The following is a 24,313-nucleotide window of genomic DNA, read 5'->3' as shown; positions in this document are numbered from 1 at the left end:
CTCTAAATAATATTAATTTATTTAATATTTGTCTTTTCGTAGATTTTACCGAATTAAATAATTTGACTTCATGATTTATTCGTACATCGATATACTTTTCACATTCAGCCCTTACAAGTTCTATTAAATGATTACAATTGTTAGGCAAATTATCAAATTGATGTTCATGCAAATTTTCAAATATGTTCACATTCAGAAAGTTTTTTAATACATGATAAACAATTTTATTTTTCTGTAGCCTAGGTGTTCTGCTTTCATCATTATTAAAAAATTTTATTAATTTTTCTGTTTCTTGGCATATTACTACGACATCTCGAGATGGATACGTCAAACAACCACGATCTTTAATAAAAATTAATTGACTGTACGAATACTGAATCTGAAATTAGTTTTGTTTGCGATTTTTTTAATTGAAAAAAATATTTAATTAATTTTCAGCTATCTCGAAATGACGGGAATTGGTAAAATTTCATAAAAATTTAAGACTCACATAAAGTAAATAATTACTAAAAATATTTTACAGTAATTCATTCATTATTTTATAATAACAATATCACGTTAATCACTACACTATGTGGGCGAACAAAATTATAAAGCTAACCCTGGAAACTTGTGACGTTAACCGAAAAATGGCGTACATATTTACCTTTTATATATTCCTTTTTTTTACTTACCTAAAGAAGGAAACTTTTCGCCTCTCTTCACCAACTCGATCACTTCTATTTATACAATGTTTTACAATACACTTGCCCATGATAAAACGTCTAATGCTAGGACACGACTGAGCGCTGGGCTCCAAATCGGGCTCCAAAGTGTTTTCACCAAAGTCGCTCTATAAGCCAGTCTAGGTGGTCTATGCTTTAGACATTTGATTTTCAATTGTATTTCAAAGAAAATAAAAATATCAGTTTATTCAAAAAAGAGGCTTTTTCAAGTAAATATTTAAAAAAAAATTTGTTGTGCCATCTCGCTATCCCTTAGATAATAAATTTCTACAATACATTTTTATAATATTCTTTAAAATTGTATTGAACAACTTTCTTGTATTTTTTCTTAAACGAATAGTTCTGGAGTTGGTTAATTTTAAGTTTAAAAAACCCTAAAACGACTCTTTTTCGAATAAAAGAGAAGATATATTTCTTCTTAAAAAAAAACAATCACGCTTCAAATCAACTGATTAAATTTCCACAAAAACTCAGTGGTGTAGATGGATTTTTTTCCCAAGTTTCATCAATATATGGTAGAATATTTCGATAAATATTTAAAAAAAAATTTTTCAGTTTTAAAACCCTGTATCTACGAACTCTGCTTTAGACTTTTGGTTCATTAAGACTAGTTTGTCTAAAATGATTCAAGGAACAATGGCCTAAAATTGGAGGCACAAACATGTCGATGACATTCGAGTATAAGTGTATTGAAGCGAAGACAAAGATTCTATGAACTCTACAATCATATTCGATGCAAAGTACATAATTACCAAAGTGCATCATTACCTGTCAAGGGATCCAGTGCAGTACGGTTTAAAGAGGTTTAGAAATTGAATAATTTCTTTATGCATTATGAAGGCATGACGGGATTAGTTCACGTCTGGCACCCCTGTACCTACAAAAATTCCTTTATTCTCATAAACTATTTGTTTTAATTGTAATTTATTATAAATCCAATTTGTTTTTTAAATTCCACATATGTACTACATTTTAGCTCTGTACGCGCCACTGTTTTTACTTGTTTTTACTGTGTTTACTTGTTTTTTGGAGGCGGTCTCTGATTTACGACCAAGCTCGCCAGGTAAGTATTTGACATATAACCGACCACTTCGTACACTCGATGCACCTGGGCGACTACAGCTACTACCAGAACACAATGCAAATTATGCGCTATTTCAAATTTTAGAATCAATTTAATTTTAAATTTGAAATGATTCATTTCACGCGTCCTAAAAATGATGACTCTACTTTGCATCGAATACGATCTTACTATAGGAACACAGAACTGAAGTTCCTACATACACAAAAAAGATATATTCTACTTTTTATAAATATAGGTAATGCTTCGGGTATAGCATCGTTATTATCCACTTCTAACGAGAAAAATTATACAGGGTGTATCTTTAAAATGACTTTTAAGATCAGCAAAAATTTGAATCGAGAATACCTTTTTCTCGTAAAATGAGTAAAAAATTCTTACTGTCCGTTTCTATCAAAGTAGGTCGATTCATAGACAAATTGAAATAATAATATAAATTTTAATTCTAAGCAACTTTTCTTAATAACTAATTTCGGTATTGTTCAAAACAAAACAAAGGCATGATGTTATTCTTTAACGATTTTTATATTAACCAAAATTTTCTGATCATCCTGTACATGCAAGATGAAAGTTCTACATGCCAACCGCATTTTAAAAATAAGCAAACATTTTAATCAAGAATGCCTTTTTCTCGTAAAATGAACATTAAAAATGTTTTACTGTCCGTTTTTATCAAAGTAGGCCGATTCATACACAAATTGAAATTCAATTCTAAGCAACTTTCCTTAATAACATATTTGAGTATTATTAAAAACAAAGGCAGTTTATTCTTAAACGATTTTTATATTTACCGATTTTCTGATCACCCTGTACAAACAAGATGAAAGTTCTCCATGCCAACCGCATTTAAAAGACAAGCAAAAATTTTAATCAAGATGTTTTTTTCTCGTAAAATGGAAAATAAAAATGTTTTCCCTCTTTTCCAATCTAACCGTAACTTTACCTGTATGATGTAATTTTATATTATCTACTGTGGCACCAAAATGATCTAGTGCTAGTGTGTAATCACTACATATTATAAAACAAAGTCCTCCGCCGCGTCTGTCTGTCTGTCTGTTCGCGATAAACTCAAAAACTACTGCACCGATTTTCATACTGTTTTCACCAATGGATAGAGTGGTTCTCGAGGAAGGTTTTTGTATATAATTTGTTAAGTTTTTGTATACATTAACGATATTTGTTGGAGGTGTCGGAAAAAATAAGCCGTCTGGGAGCTTTCAACGAAAACGCTGCCTAAACCCTTTGAGATATAACAAAATAATGTATGGTGGAATTGTGTATCTTATATAGGTCTACAGAAAAGTCCGCGATGGCATATGTCTATATGTTAAAGATAACATACTACCTATATCCATTTTAATACTTTAAAAAATTGGCAATTATAAAGCGGTAATGTAAAAGCTATTTACACAAATACGGTATTAATCCTTATCATTTTAAATAAGTTAGAGGCTTTAAGCATTTCATGCACATTATTTTACTCTTTTACACCATATAATTTAAATGAATATCTTAGGAGTAATCGCAAAAAAATTACGGACGCGAGAATAAAATTCAAGCGCCTCGCTTCGCTTGATGCGATCGCCGACCCTCCCCCCGCACCGTCTTGCCTACTGTTTAGCTAATAAGCCGAACGATAACGCGCGCGTGATCCTTTAATAAACTGACTTGGAGCGAATGGAGGTGACGACTGACGACTGTGTTTTCTTTCTGGGTGTTGTTGGAAAGTTATAATTGCGTTCGATATTTTAAGGTCACATTTTTGTTTTGTATTTGTTGTCTTTAGGTAGTCGGAACATACATAGATACTTGCAAACATACTTTTATTTCATTGAGTTTTAATAATTTGTTTGTTTTTTTCTTATTGTGAATCATTTAAAACTTCATAGTCGCATTTTTGTTTCGTGTTTGTTTTCTTTAGGTAGTTAGATACCTAACTACTTACTTATTAATTAAAATTGATAGTCCTGAACATAGGTACTTTAATTTAATTCGTTTTGTTTTCACATTGTTGGTAGTTACCTATATTGTTTTAAATTTAAAGGTTTTGCATTTTTAGTTTTGAGTTCGTTTGTTGTCTTTAGGTATATAGAAATATAGTGAATTATTTTAAAATTATTATTAGGGTCGCATTAGATGAAAAATGATTGATTTTTTGTTTGTTACGATTTAACTCAAAAACTACTAAACCAATTTTACCGAAAGCTACATCTCCTCGGAGTAACATAGGCTATTTTATATTTGCCCGTGCGAAGCCAGGGCGGGTTGCTAGTTTTACATAAAATTTTTATGAGTTTATGAGTTTTTTATGTATTAAAACAATTATTTGTGTCACAGTTCGAAACGGCATGCGTAGTTGAAGTTTTTTTCCAAAAAATTTGTAGAATTTTCAAAAACCATGCTTTCCCGAGCCAAGATCTACATAAAACTTTTTTGTTGAATTTCACCTTAGGAATATTAAAGTTTATGCACATTTTTCTGGGACATCCTGTATATCACTTGCAACAAATAACACTTGTTTTATATGCTGTAATTTTACAGTGTATCTTTTTGCAGCCTTGAACGTTATAAAATAAATCTTCTTAAAAATACATTTTGTTATTTATAAACCAGTAACGAAATCTCTGTGGAAATGCTCTGGTTGCAAATCTTCCAATCTTGCGAGCCTTTTTTGCTCGTTTTATCAAGTTAGAACTAAGTACAAAGTAAGAAGCAGTTTCAATGCTGCACTCCAAACTGCAATGCACAGTTTCTTGAACTAATGCTTGTTTAATAGCTTACGTCAACAAGTAATGTAAAGAATAATATCTTTTATCGTTCTATCGTTCTGTGCTGCACATAAAACCATTAAAACTTAAACGTGTACATTCTGTAAATTTTTATGGGCGCTAGCAGAAAACTATTAGGCAACGGCCTTGTTTACAATAAAATACAAACATGTAGTTTATTGCGCTCGTTGATAGACGTTAAATGTCGATTAGTATATCTCGAAATACCAGTATAAGCCATCATAAAATCATTTCCTAACACATACCCTAACCAAATAATTCACCAAATGTTCGGTAATAAATAACAGATAAATATTCTGTTGATGATTTTGTGCTAAGATACCCAATGTCTTATTCGACAATTTTTTCTTTTTGCGTATTTGTTTTGAGAATATGACCTAACCATAGCTTTATCAACGACATTACCAGATATTAATTAATTTCAAGTTCAATCTGTAATTAGGTTGTATTAATAATATCTTATGTATTTGGACAAGTTAACAAAATCTTGATTTTCATTATACAGGGTAAGATATCTTCTTTTCGTCATTAGCACCTCTCTTCAAGGGGCAGAAATTTTTGAAAAACTGTTCGCGACCACACATGCATTAGTACAAAATTTGTGTAAAGGACCCCGCACTTTTCTTATGGGAAGTGGTTTTCGGCCGATTTTTTTGAAACTTCGCAGGTTGATAGTTCATAACATGTAGATCAATGTACACAAAGCCCCAAAACTGCCTCCAAGTAGCAGGGAGTTTACTTGTCATTTTATGAAAAAAAGTTTCAAATAAAAGTTATTTATTTCAATGAAATCTAAAAAAGAACTACATATTCTTGTGTTTTTTTTCGAAAAATCAATGTTTTAGCTTTAAAACTACACCAAAATTTAACACAGAGTATACGTATAATAGCTACAGACATACACGTGTGTTAAGTTTAAAAGCGTTTTACAGCTTGAATATTACTTTTTCGAAATAAACAAAAACTTTTTTTTTAGATTTTGTCAAAATAAATAACATAAGTATTTTTTCATAAAACGACAAATAAACTTTCTACTGCTATATAAACAATTAAATTGTTAATAACAATTTTCCCGACCCGATTTCGTAAAATTGAGTTGCAGATTCGAATTCAGCGTGAAAAAATACGTGCTAACAATATATGTACGTGCAACTATAAAATATAGTTATCTGGTAAAACCGTACGCTGATTCGTGGGGGGCGGGGGGTGTGTGGGGGTGGGGTCAAGTGGGGTAGTTTGATAGTCAAAAATGTGATTGTTTGGGGTCGGTATTGGGTTGATTAAAAAAATAAATTGTTTCACATGCAGAAATCAGTTAAATCCCCCCCCCCGCTGCTTGGAGGCAGTTTTTGGAGGGAAAGGGGGGATTTGGGGCTTTGTGCCCATTGAGACTTTTGATCTACATGTTAAGAACTATCAACCTGCGAAGTTTCAAAAGAATTGGCCGAAAGCCACTTCCCATAAGAAAAGTGCGGGTTCCTTTTGACTATTATACCTCTTTTTGGTTTTCAATATACAGCCGCTATTCCATATTTTTTTGGAATCTTTGAGGCTATATTTTCTTTCCATTTTTGTACCAAACGTGTTCTTTTTGGCTGTAGATTCACCGGTACCATTTATGCTACTTCTTTTGAAAACACCCTATATATCAGTTTCCATTTTTCAATCATTACTATTCCCCGAGCTATTCCCTACATTTTTTGTCAATATCATAAAATCCGTACCAAGTAACGAATATTTTTATTTATGATCTTACAAAAATATTATTTCGTGTGAACACCAAATAGAACACCAATCTAGATATACGAGATCTTTAGTTTAGGTGAAAAGTACATTATTTTAATTAGCTAAAATAAGAAATTTCAATTGTAGGGAAGATATATGGAATGTTTAGCTAAATTCTAATAGCGTTTATTAATATACAAAATCAACAAATACTATTTCTTTGGACAAATTATTATAGGAATTGTATTTTGGGAATTAATATTTTCTCCAATAAATACTGATAAAGTCGAGGATAAAGTTGTACTCTAATTAAAATATACCTAAGGAGTTCAAGTTACAAATGAAAGCCATCGTTAAAAAAATATCAAAACCTGACATTTTTCTTCTTTTGTATATTTTTGTATCAATAGCTTTAAATTTGGTCAAAATAAATTAAATATATTTTAATTTGAACAATAAATCCCTATATTTTTTGAAAAACATTAAATTAAAAATTATTTCAAACATTTTTTGTCATATAAGAAATTTTTCCACTTGTTGATAATCTTTAACCAGTCATTATATACAGGGTGAAGCAAATTTGATTATCACTAAAATGGCATCAGTAACTATTAGAAATACCGAAATGCTTACGTCAAAGTACTGCAAAATTCCACTGAAAAAAAAACTTTTTCTTCCTTCCTTTTCAATATCTCTATTATATTAAATTTAGAAAATTAGTAGTAGGACCTAGTGGTTTACTTTTCAGAACATAACATTTCAGTGGCAGTCCCTTGTAAATAAAAACTCATTACAAATAGAATCTGAAAAAAATCATGGAAATTAGAGAAATGTTTATTTTAATTTTTTTTAATTCAAAAGTTAGACCTTTTTTCTATAAATATTGCTGGAATTAAGTACCAGTTTGATAACAACAATACAGATCATAGTTCGACAAAAATACGTTATCTTGCAAAGCACTTTGTCGAGTAGCTATTATTTTGTGTATTATAGATAATATCTTCTATCTATTTTTATCCCTGCAAGTATAAATTTTTATATACTCATGCTATTTTATTAGTTAGGTACCTACTTCCCGAATTAATGAATATAACGAGCGTTCAAATAAAAACGTGGTCAAGTTGGTTCTGAAAATTTGGACGTAGGGCGTAGCGTATAGCAAATGAACTTAAACGTCATCTGTCAAAGCGCTATATCGCCGTTATCAATTTGAATATTTTCGTTTTAAAAAGCGTTTAAAATGGTGTTTTCTCAAGAACAAAAAGTGTTTATCATAGAGTCCTACTTTAGAAATGGACGCAATATTGATGGAATATGGAAGTATTCTATTGAGGAATGTTTCATAGAATTTCAAAATCAATTTCCCGGCGTTGTTGAGTACAAAATTTTTCAAAGTGCAGTTCAGCGTTGTGTTAATGTTTTTCGTGAAACGGGCAGTGTAACAAGAAAAGAAGGAAGCGGCCGACCTAAAAAGCGGATTGAAAAATTAAATGAAAATGTCCAACAAATAATGGAAAATGCGCCAAGAACTTCTGTACGTGTTTTATCACAAATGGTGGCAGTATCAGTCGGTACCTGCCACACAGTGTTAAAAAAAGATTTGCGTTTGTTCTCCTATCGTTTAACTTGTCAGCAAGAACTTCAAGAAGTTGATTTTCCGCGACGGGCTGTATTTTGTGAACGGTTTTTAAACAACTACGGTGAACTTCATAATATCACCTTTTTTTCTGATGAAGCCTGGTTTCATTTAAGTGGTTACGTATACTCACAGAATATGAGAATGTGGTCTTCTGAAAAACCAGATAACTTTTTTGTCGAGGGCCCTCTACACGCTCAAAATATTGGAGTTTGGTGTGCTCTCAATCGAAGGAGGATTTATGGACCTATTTTTTTTAATGGTACTCTTACTGCGCAAAGGTATAGAGAAGAAATTATCGCTCCTTTTGTTAACCAGCTGGAAGAAAACGAAATTACAAACTTTTACTTTCAACAAGATGGCGCAAGGGCACATACGGCAGGCGAGACGATGAATATGTTGAGGGAAGTTTTCCAAAATCGACTAATAAGTCTCAATGCTGAACATGAATTTCCACCGAGGTCATGTGATATTACGCCGTGTGATTTCTTTTTGTGGCCTTACCTTAAAAACACTATTTTTGAACTGCCTATTCCTGATTTAAACCATCTGCAGGCTCGACTTATAGACAAGATTCGTGAAATTAACAATACCCCGAGCATCTTAGAAAATGTCTTTAATTCTTTGAGGAACAGGTGTGAAAAGTGCTTGGAACAAGGAGGGGGACACTTTCAGCAGCTGCTTTAATTTATTGTTATAACAAGGAGGGGGACACTTTCCGCAGCTCCTTTAATTGTTTGTTATTGTTATCACGATTATTCTTTAAAATAAAGTTATATAGTCATTAACGTTATTGAAACTGACAGCTGCTATACAGCTCGTTGAGAAATGAGGTTAAGTTGGTCGCTATAAGCTACTCCCTACGTCCAATGTGTCAGAGCCAACTTCGACCACGTTTTTATTTGAACGTTCGTTACTACTGGTAATAAAAAATAATAATATCCGTAACCATATTGAACTATTATGTACTTTTTATATTTCAATAACTGGATTATTTGTATGCCCAGTTTGTATTCTAAATTTGTATTTTATTTTTTCCGGCTAGGTTAAATAGAGCAATCGTGGATTATAGTTGGTTATTTCTTAAAAGATTTTAAATTGTAAATTAAAAACATCATAGAAATAAAGCCAGAAGCTGTGATTGAAAATAATCCTCTAAAAAGTCTAAATTAAGTTGCTTTTATACGAGGTCTGTTCAGAAACTGTATTAACTACCTTGAATTACGCGCTACTGGAGATATTTAGTTATATAATATCTCATTTAGTTTTCGTGATATTATTATCTGAGTGTTTAATTGTAAGTATTAGTGACGACTTTTGAAATGTGCGATTTTGCATGAAACTGGGGAACACTCACGCAAACGCTTCAATTTTTGAAACAAGCTTCCGCAGATGATGCTCTGGGTCGTACGCAATGTTACGAATGGTTTTCACGATTTAAAAGTGGTCGTCAGACAATTGAAGATGACCCTCGACCAGGAAAGTCAAAGATCTGGTGCGTGCAAATTACCGATTGACTGTCAAAGAAATTGCAGATGTTAGTATCTCAATTGGGTCACGCCATGAAAATCTGACTGAAAAATTCGAGGAAAAATTGATCATGCATCGAAAATATGTTCCTCGTTTGATGACCGAACAACTCCTTGAATATGAAACATTCCTGCAAACGATCATAACGGGAGACAACATTGAGACTAGAGTTATATCATAATAATGGATTAACAAAAGATCTCTACGCACCAAGAAAGAACGTCAGTATCAATCCTATTTCAAAATAAGCTCACTGTTTTTTTTTCGACTTTAATGGAATTCTGCACTTTAAATTCGTGCCTCAAGGTGAAACAGTGAATCGTGTGTACTATCATGGCAATCCGCAAAAAGAGACCAGAGTTGTTGCGAGACAGCTCATGGTTCTTGCACCATCCCAATGCGGTCGCACATCAGTTTTGCCAAAAATCAGATTACTGCCCTCCCTCGCCCTCTTTACTCGCCATACCTAGCTCCTTGCGATTTTTTCTTATTTCCGAAATTAAAGTCAATGCTGAAAGGACGCCGTTTTCAAACTATTGATGATATCAAAGTAAATTCGTCACAGACTTTAAAAGCCATTTCAAACGAAACTATCTAGGATTGCTTCGCGAAATGGAAACGCCGCTAGGAAAAGTGTGTGAATAGGGGAGGGGAGTACTTACAAGTAGACAAAGATCAATAATGTACAAAATAAATAATAAAAATTTAAAAATTAAAGTTCGGTTATTTTCTGAACAGACCTCGTATATAGTCCAATATCTGTAACTTTTAAACTCGTATCCGTTTAAGGTTAACGTTTGTAATCTAATAATTTAATTTCACCATTCAATGGCATACCATAACCGTTCTCTCTCGTATTCCATTTCTTACATAATTCAGTCATACTTAATGAATATTGCAACTGGTAATAATACTGCCATTATTATTATAATCAACCGTTTATTACATAAATATATTTCTAAAGGATAGACGGTAAATATGTTGGTAATACTGTTCGTAACATTTGTTACTTTATCGCCCCATTAACATTAATGAATACCATTGACAGACACATAAAAGCGATATTTACAGCTACATCCTAATTGGGAGACATCTTAAAATATTTATAATAATGGTTAGCGCAGTGAGAGGCTCTAATCGCTGACAGGTTGTAGGACTACTAACTGAGCTAATTATAAATTTTAATGTTTGATGTAAGCAATAATCTATATTTTGAATAAATAATCAGGAATATGTAACCGACAAAATGAAATGCTATATTCCGTTTGATGTTAACTACATTATACTCGACATTATACCTCCATATTAGGTTAGGATGTTAGTATAAATTATTGGTTTTTAACGTTCCCATATGCACTGTCGCCAGTAAAGCAGATGCGCATAATATGGCGATAATATACCGATTTTTAAAGTGAATAGTTTTGTTTTAAAAATGAAAATCTATTTTTGTCGGAAGAAAAAAGTTGTATTTTTCAGTTTTATAGGTATACGTAGATATGTTTTTTTAGTTAACGTAATGAAATATGAACAAGCGAACAAAACCCTATAGAATAAATTACCTCGCAAATTACTTCTATTATTAGTTTTATTACAAACAATTACAATAGTTAGGTAAATATTACAATTAGTTTTATTACCAAAAAATATGTTTTATTAAAAGTTTATAAGTGATCAAAGTATAGATAATTTGATACTAAGTTTCCCCTGATACTGATCTTTTCAAGGTCAATAACACCTTCTTATAGGTATGTTGGTGAAACTTCGGGTAAAATTGAAGATTTTTTCTTAAAATATCACATTATGAAAACTCAAACTTGGTAGATACATAATATTGTAATGTACTATTGCCAATTTAGTAGGTATACACATTTTAATAATGTTACATAATATATTTTTACAAAAATCTTAAATAGGACACCCATTTTTTATTGCACATTCGAATTCTGCGATTAAAATTACGTACGATTTGAAAAAATACCACAATTTATGTCAATACTGGAAATTCGTCGCCAAAAGTTTACTGGTACTGCGTACTACTGGCACAAAAGTACTGATTTTGCAAATTTCAAATAACTGGGAAATTGTTACGTATAGAAATGTAAATGGCTAGTGAATAAACTACTTTTAGCGTAACTAGGAACAACGACATGGGCATTTGTTCCATTCGCGGTGCTTGATTCAAATGAATTATTCCTTAAAATTATTTCTTTCTACGTTTATTTTGAGTTTCTGCAGTCACAGAAAACACGAAGAAAGAAATAACACAAACGTTAAATGTCAACATAATAAAATATTTTTATAAAAATTATTTTTAACAAACGAATCTTAAAAACAAAACACAAAAAAATACATCCATTTCAAAGCCCTCCGATAAGTTATAAGCGAATGAAATCGCGTGGACCAAGTATCCCAAAAAGGACGCCTGTTCCTGGGTTACAATAACAGTAGTTTGTTGACAAGTCATTTTTCAATAATTAAATATTTCAGAAATTAAATTTGTTTTAAAACTAATTTTGAATATTTACAGTGAACACGTGATATTCTTTATTGCAAACGTATTGCAGAATCGTATACAATAGGTTCAGTAAGAGAAAAAATTGAATTTCGTCGATTACAGCGCCATCTACCATGAATCTAAAAAAATGTTTGAGACAAATCCTACGTACTTTTAGCCGGTGAACCCGAAACTGGAATAAAAAATAGGGGTACCTAATTAATATTCTAAAAGTTCCCCTCATCTCACCTACAAGGAAGGGAGAGAGGGACTAATTTTAGCACTAATATATTGCCTCCGTGGAGTGTTCAAATTTTAATTAAGGACACTTTTTTCGTAGAGGTTAAAAAAATCACCCTGAATCCTATATAAAAGTTATTCACGGAATTGAGAAAACCATAGCATATAAACATATAGCAGATAAGAAAAAATAAAATAATTTAAACATAACTGTATAATAAATAATATTTAGGGGCAATTAATTATTACCTAGATTTGCACAAAATTTACTGGTCAAAAAATTTATTTAGAGAAATGAAAACAAAATATGTATAAAACTCAAATTAAAAGCTTTCTATCTACAAATTTGATAATTACTTCATGAATTAATTACACAGGGCGTTCTTTAATTCGTCTGCCAAATTTATTTATACAGGCTGCTCCTTCATTAAAATTTATAAAAAAAAGTGCTATTACTCTGGACATCAATGCCAACGTCTTAGAAAGATATAGCAATTTGAAGAAAACTTGTTGAATTTTTTTTTTATTGGTAGATCAGATGAAGTATCAATCTAAAATTATAAAATCGTTTTTTTTTTGCTACAAATGACTCATATTTATATAAAAAATGGGTTTTGCCAAATTCGTAATAGCTACCACCTTGATAAAGAAATCGTTTTATTGTTGTCATTTGGAAAAACTTAATCTTAATTTTGGTCATGTACCAAAAGAGTGATTTTCTATGTGTTTTTCCTGGTAATACACATGTTTTAATTTTACCATCGACTTGATTAATTTTTCAAGAGCAATAATTTTTTCAATCAATTTTCACTATATCATGAAAGTGTCAAAATCTCGGTCAGAACTTGCATCTTTCGAGACACATTTCGACATTTTTTATCAAGATAGCTATGGGTTTATTTCTTTGTGATTCTGTATAAATATTTTCAAAAACGTATACCAAATTAGGTACTGATACCTCAACGAGTTTAAGAGATACTTTAAAAAATCCTCGAAAAAAAAATATCTACATATTTTCGACCTTCGTAAGCAGTCGGAATTGATTCCTAGTTTATGGCATTTTTGTGTTCATTTTGACCAAACCAGAATTTTTGCAGTTAAATTACCAGATATCCTGTATACCTAATTCATTTGAAGCGGAATAAAAAATGAAGTTATTTGGAAAATTAGCCAACAAAAATGTAAAACGCGAAGGGGAAACCGCTGGCCAAAATTTTCCTAAAATATTATTTTCATAATTACTCAAATAATACAGAGAAGCCAGGGTGAAAGAGAGATGATGAAGCACCATTCATGTGACGCAATTAATTTTTCTAATAGCCAAATGTTACTAAAGTATGATTCAAATATTACTCAAAGCTTGTACACTAAATTACACCTGTGGTTTCCTCCTCGGGTAAGCGTATTCGCGTTATCTCTCTCTGTACACCTACAATGTATCTTAACACCAAATAATTCATCCGGTAATTCATTTAATCACTGCAATTAAGTTGATGTGTAACAACAGTCCCAACCCAAATAGAGAACAATCAACGGCTTTTAAACGGTTATTTACAAACGCTTGGCAATAATAATGAGCTTCGCCTTGATGGAGTTGACGCTTTGCCAACTGTTCAGACGAATTCCGCCGTTTCAAAATTCGTAATAAATCAATAGGTACCGCTTCTAATTAGCCCGACATCAATCTTCCCCGTTCCCCTTTTAAATTACGTTTATTTAACGCGAAGCCCAAAAATAAATTCAATAAATTTTTCCGCTGCCGTTCAATTAATCATTCGCCCCCAGTCGTTTCTTATTATGAGGAAGGAATCAAGAATTACACGTCAAAATAAACTGTCAGCCCCGACAGGAGACGTTGATTGAAGTAAAGCATGCATGGGTATTAATAACAAGATAAGTATGTGGTATATAGTATTTAATGTATACCTATTTTCAATAAAAAAAGAGACTAACTCGAGAGAAATTTCCATTATTCTATCATCGAAAAAACGAAGTGCTTGAATATGAACTTTTGTCGAGTTGTAAATATTGAGAGTGAAAAATACTCGTAAGTAGCATCTACCAGGACTAAAGGTAAATTTATAAAAAATTTTCGCTGCCGTTCCCGTTCGACTTACTAGAACATTTATCTTCATTTATTTATACGTAGTTGATAAACAAGATTCTATGATTGATACATCTCGGATGCTTGTGTACTTGCTTGTTTCCTGACGAGGGGAAAACCGGGGGCCAAATAATACTCAATTCGTAATTACTCAAGTATTACTTACTCAAATAATAGAGAGAAACCGAGGTGAAGGGAGAGATAACGCATGCGCGTATCGTAATTTTGCCGTAAATGTAACTGATGTACCTATTACTCAAAGCTTATACATTAAATTACTTCTGCGGTTTCCCCCGCGTTTCCGCGGATAACGGGATCGGCAATAGAAAAGTATATAAATATGTCTATTTATTTTAACAAAGCAAAATTTATTCTCAGATAACCTCGGAAGGATTTGAGGAGTTTCAGCCTCGATTTAAATTGTCTTAGATCTTACTTTACAGATATGGTTGGACCTGATCTTGGACCATGTCCAACAAAAACTTTCTAGCTTTTTCGAGACTTATTTTTGTAGAATTCATGGTTGACGAATACATAGAGCACATAACAATCATTTCTTTCGTTTATTTTGAACCTTATCTCAAGATTGCTGTTGCATAATGTAGAACGTTTGCTTCGGAAAACTTGATAGGTACCTCTATTTTAACATAAAAATATTTACTTACGTTGGTAGATTCCGTAAATATACCTATATACACCGAGATATACATTATATTATATACATTAGTTTTCGTATTAGTTATTATCAAGGTTATTGTTTTGTAAATGGTGCAATCTTTGAGGAGCAGAGCTAGACAAAGTACTTTCAAGATGTATTTAAAATACAAATTACAAAATACTAGCACGACCGAGAGCACGACAGTATTTTAAAATAGTTAAAAGCAAAATACTCCTTTGGCAAAGAATTTCAAATATAAATACTTAGTATTTAAAATAGTATTTTCCGAGGTATTTTTGGTGAAAATGGTGAAAATTAAATATGTATTTTGAAAATATTCATTAACAGTATGTAAAATATTTTTGTGAAATATTAAATCTAAAACTCTTAAAATGTGATTTATAAAATATATTGTGCAAGGCAAACCCGATTTAAAAAAACTTAAAAAAAAAACTAGACATAAGTCACAAGTCGTAACAGGCAAAAAGTATTTGTTTCTGATAGGTATTTTAAGTATTTTAAATACTTTTTTAAAATACAAAATACAAAATAATTGTAAGTATTTGTAACACAACATATTTTTGGAGTTATAACAAAATACTATTTCATATTTAAATATTTATACATTTCTAATCTCAGGAACTTTAACAGAAACATGTTTCTCTTAAATAATTAAATCTGGACTTGACCTACATAATATTTAAATACAGTTTTACGTACGCTTGATATTGTTAAATTACTTACCTCTCTTTGTCTCTAAAATGTCGGTGACAATTCCTTTGCAAGTTGTCCTTTCATTCTTGGGAAAATGAAAACGTATAGTAAGTACCTAAATGTGAAAATGTTACTCAAAAACGCATAATTATTTAATTGGTTAACACACGTACCTACATACCAAGGTATAGGTATGTAACTTGTAATGCGTATCTAAATGTTTTTCAAGAGCGTTAGATAGGCAAGTACCTTGATTCCGCTTTAGTATAACCATAATTTTGAACTTTCTATAAATACCTGTTTAAAATTGACATTCTATCAAGAGTTGTACGATTTCGAGTACGATTCTTTATACCTTCAACGAGATACAATTTTTTAATCAATCATCTATGTAGAGTTAATTATAAAACGAACGCATAGCAAGAGCGAAGTTTACTTGCATTAAAATATTTCCAAATACTTGCAATAAAAAAACTGAAACCCACCAGGAAATCCATTTTTTATGAAACAGAAACAAATAACGAGGTAAATAAACTATCTTCTAATAAAAAAGTATGGCAAAAAAAAAATGCTGTTTAGGCTCATAGGTACCTAATCATATTCGACTACACCAAAGGGTAAATTTCAAGTTGTGTTAAAAAAAACAAACACAATTTCCCTCGTTTAGAATTAGAACTCGTCTAATTAAAATTTAGAAACAATTTTTTGATCATTATTAGATGCAAAGTTTAATAGTAATAACCACTTTCAAATTTTTTTGTTTTATCTTAAGCAGTTTCGAAGATATCTGAAAATTTAACAACCTTGGATTCCCTTTTAAAGGCTCATAGTTTTTTTAAAGGCATTTATCGGCGTATGTCCATATGTATAGGTAAATTTTGGTTGGACGCGACTTTTTGTATAGATGCTAAATATTATGTAAAATAACACCACAGTCATAAAAATAGGGTGGTTAATTAAATATATAATTTTTACGTTTTTCGCTTATAACTTTTTTCCGTTCATTTCCACGAGAAAACAGTGGAGTACTTTTTTTTATCTTCAACAGAACTACAAAACTAGCCCTCGATCATCAAAAAATTTTGATTAGATCAAAAGTTATAAACAGAAGAAGTTTATCTATAACTTTTGAATTAAACAATTATAAACTGTGTTATTATTACCAGAACGTTTTGGCATCGCATCCTCTTATTCCTCATCCTTGTCTAATAACTCACACGAAATCTGGAATCGGTAAGTTGAATAGTTTACAAGTTATGGCCTTATAAACAAATTAACTAATTATTATTAGTCTGGACGATCCCGAGGATCTTCCACAATCGCACTGATTTTTTTCATGGTAGATTTCATAATAATACATTGAAATCTATCATTTTTTTTTTAATTTGAAATTTGCAACCTGGAATTCTTTTTTTATTTTTTAGCCTTAGTTGTAAAATGAAATATACAACGTACACGCGTGATATAGTTATACAGGGTGATTCATTAACAATGGGAAAATCGAAAGCAGAAGATACTACACGTGAAACGGTGACCATTGGCGCAAACATGCCCTATCCAAAAGTTGATAGTTTCGGAAATACAGGGTGTTGAAAGTTAAAATTGTAAATCGTTTTTTGCGATTATTCTGAAAATATGTATGTTAGGTACTTGAAAATTTGTGAAACTATATCTTTTTAGGCGACAAATAAGATGCGTGTTGTAATTTCAGCATTGCTCGTAGAGGCGCCACTTACGACCAATTTTACCGAAAATTTAGTTAATAACCTTTTACCCTGTATGTCTAACATGAAACTTGATTCAAAGCCTGAAAGAGCAATAATTTTTCCATTAATTGTGTATTCTTGTTTCATTTCGGTATCTCGATCCGTTTTCGAGAAAAATCGATTTAACGAACACTATGTTTTGATAATACGAGAAATTAAAAGCGAAAGAAACCAAGTGTTTCTTCGTGTTATTACAACAATTAACAATAAAACAAATGAAATTCGTAATAATGATTTAAAGTTAGTGATCGAAGAATCCACCGTTGACATTTATACACTTTACACAATGTTTTCTGAGAGATCTTCGAGTTTGAAACAACATATTGGGATTGCGTTTGACTTCGTTGGCAGCGATTTGTATTCTTTGCCACAACTCTTCACACGAACCTATATATTCTTCCAAACAGAAAAATGAAGAGGATTTAAGTCCGGACTTCTGGGTGGCCAAGTAAAAATGCTTCCACGGCTTGAAGAAGTTCCAGTTTATTTAAGAAGAGACATGTGGTGGTTCATGCACGACGGAGCTCCACCGCATTTTTCTTGGCCAGTGCGTGCATATTTATATGCAGTTTTTCCAAATCGCTGGATTGGCCATGTAATCATTTTTGCATGGCCATCCAGAAGTCCGGACTTCAAACCTCTTGATTTTTCTATTTGGTCTCGAATGAAAGATATAGTTTACAAAGAATCTATTGGCTCGTGTGAAGAGTTGTGGCAAAGAATACAAATCGCTGCCAACGAAGTCACACGCAATCCCAATATGTTGTTTCAAACTCGTAGATCTCTCAGAAAACGTGTAAAGTGTATCAGTGTCAACAGTGGATTCTTCGAACAATTACTTTAAATCATAATTACGTATTTTATTTGTTTTATTGTTAATTGTTGTAATAACACGAAGAAACACTTGGTTTGTTTCGCTTTTAATTTCTCATATTATCAAAACACAGTGTTCGTTAAATCGATTTTTCTCGAAAACGGATCGAGATACCGAAATGAAACAAGAGTACCCACATAATTAATGGAAAAATGATAGCTCTTTCAGGTTTTGAATCAAGTTTCATGTCAAATATTCAGGGTAAAAATAAAATTGGTAGTAAGTGGCGCCCTCTACGAGCAATGCTGAAATTACAACACGCATCTTATTCGTCGCCTAAAAAAATATTGTTTCACAAATTTTCAAGTTCCTAACCTACATATTTTCAGAATAATCAATCGCAAAAAAACTATTTAAAATTTTAACTTTCAACACCCTGTATTTCCAAAACTATTAACTTTCGGATAAGGCATGTTTGCGCCAATCTTCACTATTTCACGTATAGTATCTTCAGCTTTCGGCTTTCCCATTGTTAATGAATCACCCTGTATATTATTACATATTCGGAAAACTTATGAAAAGAACTTCAAGTTAAAAAAAAATCGTCAAGATGGTTGAAAAATATACGTAGTTACAGACTGTCAAAGTTGACGACCTATTGTTAAACAAATTAGGGTAACCAGAGTACTTTCCCAGGTAAAAATATTTTATTTGTAGAAGTATGTCAAGTGCATAAGAAATATTGTTAAAAGTCAATGGGTCGCTTGATTTTTCGACGAGCCGTGGCGCGGCGGAAGGGTGGGGGAAGCGAACGACAGCGAGTCCGAAGAAAATGACGATAATATTCATAGTCTTGAATCATCCTGTATATTTGACAGTCTGTAACTCCGTTGTTTTACAACTAATCTTGACGATTTTTTTAGCTCAAAGCTCTTTTCATAAGCTTTCTGAATATGTAATAATACCTATATAACTATATCACGTGCGTGCGTCATATATTTCATTTTGCAACTAAAAAATAAACAAATCCAGGCTGCAAATGTAAAATTTAAAAGAAAAATGATAGATTTCATTGTATTATTATGAAATACAACATGAAAAAATTGCGATTGTGCAAGATGCTCGAGATCGTCCAGACTAATAATTAGTTAATTTGTTTATTGTTTATAAGGCCATAACTTGTAAACTATTCAACTTACAGATTCCAGATTTCGTGTGAGTTATTGGACAGTGAAAAGGAATAAGAGGATATGATGTCAAAACGTTCTGGGAATAATAACGCAGTTTATAGTTGTTTAATTCAAGTCATAAATAAACTTTTTCTGTTTGTAACTTTTGATCTAATCAATATTTTTTTATGCTCGAGGGCTAGTTTTGTAGGTCTTTTAAAAACGAAAAAAAGTACTCTACTGTTTTCTGGTGGAAATGAACGGAAAAAAGATATAAGCGAAAAACGTGAATTTACGTACAAATTATACAATTAACCACCATGTAAACAGTCTTCCCCCCATTTTTAAAACTGTGGAAACTAATATGTTATTGTACATAATATTTAGCATCTAGGTATAGGTAGTGATAAATTCAGCTTGCCGAAACAAAAAGTCGCGAAATGGTCATTTCCCAGCTCTTTTTCCTAGCCTACTAAATAGGTATAAGTCGAGCTATACCTATAGGTACCTATGATAATAACATTTATATTAAATATCTTTAATATTATTTATTTTATGAAACACCTAGGTATCCAAGTAGGTACTTAATTATCAATTTAATAATTATTATTAACAGATACCTACCTACCTACCTACCTACCTACTTAATTATTATGTCTAATTACAGGCTACTTTGTATATGTATAGTCTGTTTTGGAAGGATAATTGGTAATGCATGGCAATTATTCATAATAGAACTTCTTAAAAATGTGTTATTATACCAAAAACTTGAACAATAACAATAAACAATCAAGGAATAGATTAGAAGTCGAAGCTCGAAGCTCGAAGCCGCAGTTACAAGATGGCTTCCCTTGCCGATCGAACAGTTGAGAAAACAGAAAACGCGTCTACTGCATAAATGAAAAGAGGAAACAACATACACTATTCGTAAGAGAGAATGCGACAGAAAGTCTACCGTGATGGAACAGCAAAATGAGTAAGATACCAACGCGTCAGCAGGGAGAAAAGGAAAAAGAGGTACATATAAATAAACAGAGATAGCCAAAGAGAAAGACAGATGTACGGCAGTATTTTTCCTGGGAAGAACAAAGATATATAGGAAAATGACACCAAAACAAACAAAAATAATTATTAAGTATTAGGTGTGGTGTGAAACTTACCAGCTTGGGTTGCCAAACAATAATTATCCTGCACTGAACTTACGCGGCGACTAAAAGTAAATAATCCTCTATAGATATTCGGTGTAATCCTTACTCATCACAAATATAACACAATTCACTGGTCACATATCACAAAGCACCCATGTCGCAGCCAGAAAAGCTTACTTCGACACACCACATCACACAGAAACAAGCAAAACTCCAATGTTATTGGCACAAAACTCTTCTTTGCACATACCGTTCACGAGTCAGCAGCGGCAGCCACAAGGCAAAGCAACTACACAACCAACTCAGTTTTCAAACGACGACTTCCGAACATTGCCGAACTGACTCTCCGACCAACAAAACGAACGCTTACACGGTTGCCACTTGTTGCAATTGGTAATTAGATCTAGCAAATTGTTATAAAATAATAATTAAATACGTATATATAAAAGATTATAATGATTATAAAAGATATATATCACCAACAAATGTATTTCCATTCAACACAGAAATTGCTTCCTTTTGTATTAACTCATTAAATCACATTTAGATGGGTACCTGTAAAATTTAATTAAGTGTCAGTAATCATTAAAATATTTAAAAAATGTGTTTTTTTAATTTTTTTTTATATTTCTAGGTTAGATTCTTATTTGATTGATTTTTTTATAGTTTATTAATATCTGAACAAGATAATTCAGTGTAGGTACCTGTGATTTTTAAATGTTTTTTTTTCTTTTTCAACAAGTTGGTTGTGCAATTCGATTTAAGAAAATTATATGGGATAGTTTAAAGAATATAATAAAAGATATATAAAAAAAGAAATACAAAAACCGTTTAATAGAAAGTTTAATGAAAAATTAACTACATCCGCCTTTTAACGAAAAACTAGGAGCTTCTTTATAATTTTAAAACTGCAACTACCATAGTTGTGATAAGATTTTGATCGTCTTTTTTATTAATAAGATAATTTATCTAACTTGCATAATTTTTTAACCTGAACAGAAAAAATGAACTATTTCAAAATAAAACTAGATCACAAACACATTTAGGAAACCTTCCCTTGCATACAGGGTGTGTGATATACAAGAGTCTCAATAATAACTCATTAAAAAAGTTACTTTTGCCCAATACATTCTTTCGAAAATTCACTTTGTCCGATATATTGTACCCAATAACAACGCTAACAAGTTGCCTATGGAATCAAAAATACGTAAGTAATGTATGTGATTGTTTTATGGAATTGTTCATCACTTCCTAAAGTTATTTGCTAACTTAAAGTACTAAATATTAGTACTAATGAGTTACGATTTTGTACTCCCTTTTGATTATTTTTAACTCAGTGAACCTTTCGACTTAATGAAAAATTATACATATTATCTTATAAACTAAGATGTTCGTAAAAAAATATTAGACAAAAGTTGATGCTTTTGTTAAAACGTAGGCAAAATTTTAGCGTCTATTTCTGGAACACCCTGTATTGGCCGTGTATATTAAGAAATACTGCAGAAATAACATGTGTCTTGTAATGTGTATTTGGTATGGTGTGCCTACGCGCATGGGATGACGTCACTAACAAACGAAATCAAGGCGTATATTGGCATGGAAATGCAACGACTTTCTGTCAAATCATTCATTTTATTGCGCAAAATATATACTGCTTTTTCCAACTTAACACAATATTTAAAGTTATGTTTGCATTTAGACTACATTCTTAAACTGACTCTTTAACACGATTTGTACCATGTGGATATTAACTATTTTAAGTCTTATGTATAACAATTAACTTAAATTGTCTGTTTATATACAATATATATATGTAGCTATACTTGTGTCAAAACGAAGGCATCTCGTTAAGGACATCATGAGCCGATAAGACGAAACAGGTGGCTGGCGATCACATTATATTCGAGATTATACTATATTCACCCTTCAACTTTATCTATATTTTATTACAGCCAATATGCATATATTATTTTTTAAATTAACCAACTAATACAACTGTGCAAAAGGATATTTTGTATTTATTTTATACTTACAAGTCTTATATTTTACTGATCATCTTGCCTAATTGCCACAATTTTAGTTAATTACAATTGTTAATAATATTTTTGTATAAAATACCTAAATTAAATATATAATCTTAATGTTTATAACTATTTTCACAATATCACAAATAGGTTAGTTACATTTAAAACTTATTTTACTGAACTTTTTTTACTGAAAACAATAACAGTTTAAATTTAATAAACAAATTAAACAAAACTAAAAAAATTGTAATTTTAAGAGCCTATACTCCGCGGTCGAAATTATAGAGAGTGACTCAGACATAATATAAAAACACTATTACCATAATGCGTATAAAATATAAAATGATTTTTATACGGTTCAGTATTATTTATCTTTGTGCCGCTCGTTATGCACATCGATAGAATCTATAATCGTCCATAGACTGAGTTACACTGAACGTCGATCTATATTCTATCTCTGTCTTTTGCACTTGGTAGGGAATAGGGAAATGCTTTTTAAGTGGGTGTAAACGGACTTGATTTAGCCGTCCTGAGAAACGTCATAGCATAAGCGTAGACGAGGGGTCTAATTCCATGGCTATATTAATATAAATTAAAAAAATACAACTGGGACGTTTTAAAATCCTGTAATAATTAAAATGGATCAAAGTGCCGGTTATAGCAAACCGTAAAAAATATTAGATGTTATGTTTTATTATCTTTTTTCAATATTTTCTATATCTTGTTGCCTTTTACGCAGACACGCCAATGGATTTTCGTTCCCGGCACGCTTCATCCCCCTTACTAGTCCAAAAGCTAGCGATGAATCACTCTTTATAATTTCGACCGGGGAGTATAGCTAAACATTTAATTTGTGATTTTGGCAATATAAAATTTTTGCTATTTTTCTATGGTGACATATTAATTGATTTTTTTATTTACTTATTTTATTATTTTCAGAAATTGTAAAAATAATAAAAAAATATGCCGTTCATTTTAACTACATTTATTTAAACAACTATTAAATTTTCTTTTGCAAAAGGACAACTTTTAATAATGTAGATATATTAATGCAGATCATATATGTATGTGCGACATCCATTGCTCACATCTGGCAACACCGCAGCCATTGCACAGAAATCAAAATATGTGCGAAGGCAAGTCTCACCCTAGCCTGTGTTTCTTTTGTTCATCTCGAATAGCCTTTCCAATGCATGGCCCTCTTAAATATTCAATGAGGTACGATTTCTGTTATATCAACTTCCCATGTGGAAAAATTTTTTGTCACCGAAGAGATACCTTTATTAGAATATTATTCGGGGAATAGTCGAGAGCATTCTGATAGGTATAGGCTTGATCCTTGTGATCCTCTTATCCTCTTATTATTCTCGTTTATTAGTCATTGATCAGACACGCGTCTAATGTGAACCTTTCTTTCAACTACTAAGGTCAATGATATGAGAACAACTTTGACGTCATGTGAAACACCTATGCATTAGTATACATAGATATGTACTATCATTTTTATAGCATTTATAATAAATCCTAGTTAATGTCACAACACGTTTTACGCCTTGACAAATGTGACAAATGGGTTTTTATAAGTTAGCTATGTAAATGGTAATAATTATCCAGAAACTAACATATGTTTAAAGTCCTTCTAAATTATAAGTATAAATATTTTCCTTTTAAAAAAGAAGAAAGTCGTATTATTATG

General features: G+C 31.5%; 1 protein-coding gene across 2 annotated transcripts in view; it reads right to left on the bottom strand.

Annotated features, from left to right (window-relative positions):
* The window catches only part of LOC108904190 (zinc finger protein 608-like), a 296,106-nt gene extending 275,229 nt beyond the window's left edge, over positions 1–20,877 (bottom strand). For both annotated transcript variants that reach the window (XM_018706641.1, XM_018706643.1), the window contains exon 1: positions 20,606–20,877. The gene's annotated coding sequence lies outside the window, so the exon portion shown is untranslated. The remainder of the gene's footprint in view (positions 1–20,605) is intronic.
* Positions 20,878–24,313: the final 3,436 nt, after the last annotated feature.

The sequence above is a fragment of the Anoplophora glabripennis genome, unplaced genomic scaffold (genome assembly GCF_000390285.2).
Source record: "Anoplophora glabripennis isolate ALB-LARVAE unplaced genomic scaffold, Agla_2.0 scaffold130, whole genome shotgun sequence".
NCBI classification, from domain to species: Eukaryota; Metazoa; Arthropoda; class Insecta; order Coleoptera; family Cerambycidae; genus Anoplophora; species Anoplophora glabripennis.
This window is presented reverse-complemented; position numbering and strand designations above follow the sequence as displayed.